The sequence below is a fragment of the Sarcophilus harrisii genome, chromosome 5 (assembly GCF_902635505.1).
Source record: "Sarcophilus harrisii chromosome 5, mSarHar1.11, whole genome shotgun sequence".
In the NCBI taxonomy this organism is placed as follows: Eukaryota; Metazoa; Chordata; class Mammalia; order Dasyuromorphia; family Dasyuridae; genus Sarcophilus; species Sarcophilus harrisii.
Genome location: NC_045430.1, coordinates 13392862 through 13398861, shown reverse-complemented (window position 1 = coordinate 13398861; position 6000 = coordinate 13392862).

Sequence of the window (6000 nt, the reverse complement as noted above, 5' to 3'; positions counted from 1 at the left end):
CAGCAGTTAGAGACAGCCCCAGCAGTGAAGACACTACAGTAGAGGACACCCCCAGCAGTTGAGAGGACCCCACAATGAGAGGACACCCCCAGCAGTGAGAGGACACCCGGGGCACCCCAGCAGTGAGGACACCCCCAGCAAGACACCCCCAAGGAAGACACCCAGCAGTTGGAGGGACACGCCCCAGCAGTGAGAGGGACACCCCAGCAGTAGAGGGAACACCCCCCAGCAGTAGAGGACACGCCCCAGCAGTGAGAACACGCCCCCAGCAGTAGAGGGACACCCCAGTAAGGCACTCAGCAGTGAGAGGGACACCGCCCCCAGCAGTGAGGAGCACCCCAAAGGGACCCCCAGCAGTGGAGGACACCGCACCCCAGCAGTGAGAGGCACCCCACAAAGACACCCCAGCAGTAGGAGGGACACCAACAGTGAGAAGGGACAAGGCCCCTCCAGCAGTGAGAGGAACAACCCAGAGTGAAGGCCCAGCAGTGAGAGGACACCGCCCCCAGCAGTGAGAGGGACACTGCCCCCAGCAGTGAGAGGGACACTCCCCCCAGCAGTGAGAAGGGACACCCCCCCCAGCAGTGAGAAGGGACACGCCCCCAGCAGTGAGAGGGCACCGCCCCAGCAGTGAGAGGGACATGCCCCAGCAGTGAGGGACACCTCCAGCAGTGAGAGGAACACACCCCAGCAGTGAGAGGGACACGCCCCCAGCAGTGAGAGGACACCGCTCCCAGCAGTGAGAGGGACACTGCCCCAGCAGTGAGAGGACACCCCAGCAGTGAGAAGGGACACCGCCCCCAGCAGTGAGAGGGACAGGTCCTCAGCAGTTAGAGGGACGGGTCCTCAGCAGTGAGAGGGACATGCCCCCAGCAGTGAGAGGAACACGCCCCCAGCAGTGAGAGGGACACACCCCCAGCAGAAGGACACCGACCCCAGCAGAGGAGGGACACGCCCCAGCAGTGAGAGGGCACAGCTCCTCCTGAGCAGTGAGAGGGACACTCACCTGAGAGGGACAGGTCCTCCAGCAGTAGAGGGACACGCCTCAGCAAGTGGAGAGGACATGCCTCAGCAGAAAAGTTGAGGGAACACCGAAGGGGCCGCCCCCAGGCACTGGTGTGAGGGACACCCACCCAGCAGTGAGAGGGACACCCCCACAGTGAGAGGGCCCTGACCCAGCAGGAAGGCCCCTAAAGCAGTGAGAAGGGACAGCCCCGCATGAGCCACAGAGAGGGGCACCCCCCCCAGTGAGAGGGACACGCCCCCAGCAGTGTGAGGGACACCCCCAAGCAGGAGAAGGACAGGGCCCCCACAGAGGGGACACCGCCCCCACAGGGAGGGACAGCCCCCAGCAGGAGGGACACCCCCCAGCAGTGAGGGAGGCCACCCCCCAGTGAGAGGGCACCCCCTGGGGGCCCCCGCAGTTAGAGGGACCCCAGGGGGGGCCCCGCAGTGAGAAGGGGCGGCCCCCAGCAGGGAGGGACACCCCCCCAGCAGGGGAGGGACACCCCCCAGCAGGGAGGGAAGCCCCAGGAGAGGGCACCCCCAGCAGGTGAGGGACAGCCCCAGCAGGAGAGGGACAGGGGGCCTTGGGGGGCAGGAGGAGGAGGGACACCCCCAGCAAAGAGGAGGGAACCGGCCCCACAGGGAGAGGGAACCCTCCCCAGAGGGAGGGACACCCCCCAGCAGGGGAGAAGGAAGGCCCCAGCAGTGAGAGGGACACCCCCCCGCAGGGGAGGGACACGCCCCCAGCAGTGAGAGGGACACGCCCCCAGCAGTGAGAGGGACACCGCCCCCAGCAGTGTGAGGGACACCCCCCAGCAGTGAGAGGGACACGCCCCCAGCAGTGAGGAGGACACCGCCCCCAGCAGTGAGAGGGACACGCCCCCAGCAGTGAGAGGGACACCCCAAGTGAGAAGGGACACCCCCTAGGGCAGGGAGAGAGAGGGACCCCCAGCAGTGAGAGGGACACCCTCCCAGTGAGGGGCACCCCCCCCCATGAGAGGGACACCCCAGAGGGAGGGACACCCGCCCCCCAGCAGGGAGAGGGACACGCCCCCAGCAGGAGAGGGACACCCCCGGGCAGGAGAGGGACACCCCCAGCAGGGAAGGCTTGGGGAAGGGCCCCAGCAGTGAGAGGGAAAACCCCCCCAGCAGTGAGAGGGACACCCCCGCAGTGGAAGACACCTCCCAGCAGGGAGAGGGACCGCCCAGCAGGAGAGGAAGAGAGGAGAGGGACACCCCCAGCAGTGAGAGGAACACACCCCCAGCAGTGAGAGGGGACACGCCCCCAGCAGTGAGGGACACCGCCCCCCAGCAGTGAGAGGGACACCCCCCCCAGCAGTGAGAGGGACACCCCCAGCAGTGAGAGGGACACACCCCCCCAGCAGTGAGAAGGGACAGGCCCCCAGCAGTGAGAGGAACACACCCCCAGCAGTGAGAGGGACACGCCCCCAGCAGTGAGAGGACACCCCCCAGCAGGGGAGGGAACACCCCCCAGCAGTGAGGGACACCCCCAGCAGTGAGGGCACCGCCCCCAGCAGTGGAGGGGACACCCCCCGAGGGCCCCCAGGGAGAAGGGACACCCCCCAGCAGTGAGAGGGACAGGTCCCGCAGTTAGAGGGACGGGGTCCCCGCAGTGAGAGGGACATGCCCCAGCAGTGAGAGGGACACCCCCCCCCCCCCAGCAGCGAGGAGGAACACACACACACACACACACACACACACACCCAGCGAGGAGGGACCGGGTTCAGATCTCAGCTTGGGCGCCAGGTTTTCCCCATCATTGCTCCCGTCCTGGGAGGAGTCAGCGGAGTCAGGATGAATAAACTCACCTGCGGAGGGAGAGGTGGGCACCAAGTCCCGGCGGGAGCCTGTCGGGGACCACTGGTGGGGGAAAGTTTGGGAGAAAAACTAGGGAGAAAAAAAGTTTAGGAGAAAAACTACTTAAACTAGGGGGCCGAGGGCTCGGAGACCCTCGTGCGGCATCTTCGTGCTTGTCTCATGTCCCGGAACCCACACAAAGTGCTCAAAAGTGTCTCTCCACGATGGAGCCCTACAGAGGAAAGGCCTCTTGAAAGAAAGCAGAAAACCAGACCCTCTGGATGAGCCGCCATTAGTGCCCAGGAGGTGCAGACCCCCCCCCCAGAATTAAGTATAGTCAATCTCCCAGCCTTGCAGAGGACGGGCTTCTGCCAGGGACCGGGATATAGTTCTTGTCATGGGTCTGAAGAGAAGCAGAGAGAATAAATTGAGTAAATAAAGAGAGTAAATTGAGTAAATTTGAGAATTAAGGGAAGAGAAAGACTAGGAGCCTGAGAAGAAAAAGGTTCCAAGAGAGGGTGTATTTAGGAATAGGGGGGGTGTCCTGCTTCTTCTATTTGGATCATGTTTCATCCTGAATCCTGGTGCCCATCAGTGTATTCTGGGTTTGAGCAGGTCAAACCACACAGCCCTTCTCTAAATCATTGATTGAATGTTCTATTCGTCTCTCAAACCCCTTCCTCCCACCTTCAAACCTCTGTTGATTATCACCGATGTATCCTATATATATGTTTGTATTTTACTTCTCCCATTAGACTGTAAGCTCCTTGAGGGAAGAGCCTGTTTTTTGCCCTTCTTTGTATCCCCCGGGGCTTAGTTCTGTGCCTGACAAATAGTAAGACCTTAATAAATGCATGTTAACTGGAATAATGGATTGAAGGTAGTTTTTGATATTCTGGGAGAAGACAAAAACAGGTAACATTCACAATTTTCTTTCTTTTTTTTTTTTCTCAATAGTGTTCCTCTAAATACATGTAATGCTACTTTTCAGCATTCATTTTTATAAGATTTTGTGTTCCAGATTTTTCTCCCTCCCTCTCTTACCTCCCCCTTCCCCAAGATAGCAAGCAATCTGATATAGGTTCAATAATTTTAAACAGATTTCAATATTTGTCATGTTGTACAAAAAAAAAAAAAAAAATCAGACCAAAAGGGAAAAAATCATAAGGGAAAAAAAAAACCAATCAATCAAAGGAAAATACTCAGCTTTGATCCACATTCAGTGTCCATAATTCTTACTCTAGATGCAGATGGCACTTTCCATCCAAACTTGGATTGTGTGGGACATTTATAATTTTCACAGGATATCATAGGATTGGGTGGAGTTGGAGCTCTTGTTCCAGGATATGGCCCCCCTAAACCCTCACTAGTGTGAGGGAATCAGGCCCAAGTATCATTTGTTGTTCCTGTTGGTTTTTTCCAGTCCAACTCTTCATGATCCCATTTGGGATTTTCTTGGCAAAGATATTGGACTGATTTGCCATTTTCTTCTCTAGCTCATTTGATGAGAAAACTAAGAAAAAGAAGATTAAGTGACTTGCCCAGAATCACACAGCTGGTTAACGCCTGAGGCTAGATTTCAACTCATCTTCCTCACTCCAGGCCCCACTCCTCTATTCACTGAACCACCTAGCTGAAATTTAATTCATCTGCTCTCTTTGGCCTGAGTAAAGCCCAAACCCCTTGCCCTCCTCATGGAACCTAATTATTTATGAGTTAGCCGGGACCTCAAAGGTGATAACCAATTTCTGTTTGAGTCTTTCAACCAATGAATGATCAAAGAAAACCCAATTAAAGGGGATTTCTGTGAATGCAAATTAAAACAGCTCTGAAGTACCACTTCATATCTATCAAATCGGCTAAGATGGCAGGAAAAGATAATGATGAATGTTGGAGGGGATGTGGGAAAACTGGGACCCGAATACATTGTTAGTGGAATTGTGGATTGATCCAACCATTCTGGAAAACAATTTGGAACTATGCTCAAAGGGCTATCAAACTGGGCACACTCTGATCCAGCAGTGTCTCCACTGGACCTGTATCCCAAAAAGATCATTAAAAAAAAGGAAAAGGACCCATATGTGCACAAATTTTTGTAGCAGCCCCTTTTGTAGTGGCAAGGAACAAGAAACTGAGGGGATGTCCAGCAGCCGGTATATGAATGTAATGGAATATTATTATTCTATAAGAAATGATGAGTAGGCTGGTTTCAGAAAAGCCTGGAAAGAACTACGTGAACTGATACCGATGAAGTGAGCAGAACCGGGAGAACATTGTACACAGTAACAGCAAGATTATGTGATGATCAGCTGGGATAGACTTGGCTCTTTTCAATAATGAGGTGTTTCAAGGCAATTCCAATAGACTTGTGATGGAGAGAGCCATCTACATCTAGGGAGAGAACAGTGGAGACTGAATGTGGGTCAAACCATCTTATCTGCACCTTTTGTTCTTGTTTGTTTGCTTAGTTTTTTTTTTCTTTTCTCATGCTTTTTCCCCCTTTTGATCTGATTTTTTTCCCCACAACATGAGGAATATGGAAATATGTGTAGAAAACAGCAGGTGTTTATTTAACCTTTATTGAATTGCTTGCTGTCTTGGAGGGGGAAGAGGAGTGGGAGAAAAATTTGAAACACAAAAGTTTTGCAAAGGTAAATGTTGAAAACTATCGTTAGGCCCTGGATAGCAGGCCATACACCCCCCTCCCCTTTTTTATTTGTGCAATTAGACTTGGAAAAATTGAGTTTAAAAAGAAAAATTCAAACCTTGAAGCTCCGACTCCCCTCCACATACTACTGCAACACAATAAAGGATAGAAAAGAAAAAGTCTCCAGGTGCTCGCCTCTCTGACTTCATCCCTATCCAAAAACTACCCTGGGAATAGAATTATTATCAGTCTGTCTGACAGGGTCTGAGCCACAATCTCCAAGCTGTAAGTGCCAAGTTAACTCTTCTCTCCCTCTCCTCTCTTTGAGGTAAACATAACAATAGCTACAAGACTAATTGCACTGTCCCTTCTGTATTTTGCTTGCTAAAAAACATGGTATAAACAGTGTGCTTATATATTGTATTTAACATATACTTTAACATATTTAACATGAATGGGACTACCTGCCATCTGGGGAAGGGGGTGGGGGGAAGGAGGGGGAAAATTGGAGCAAAAGCTTTTGCAATCGT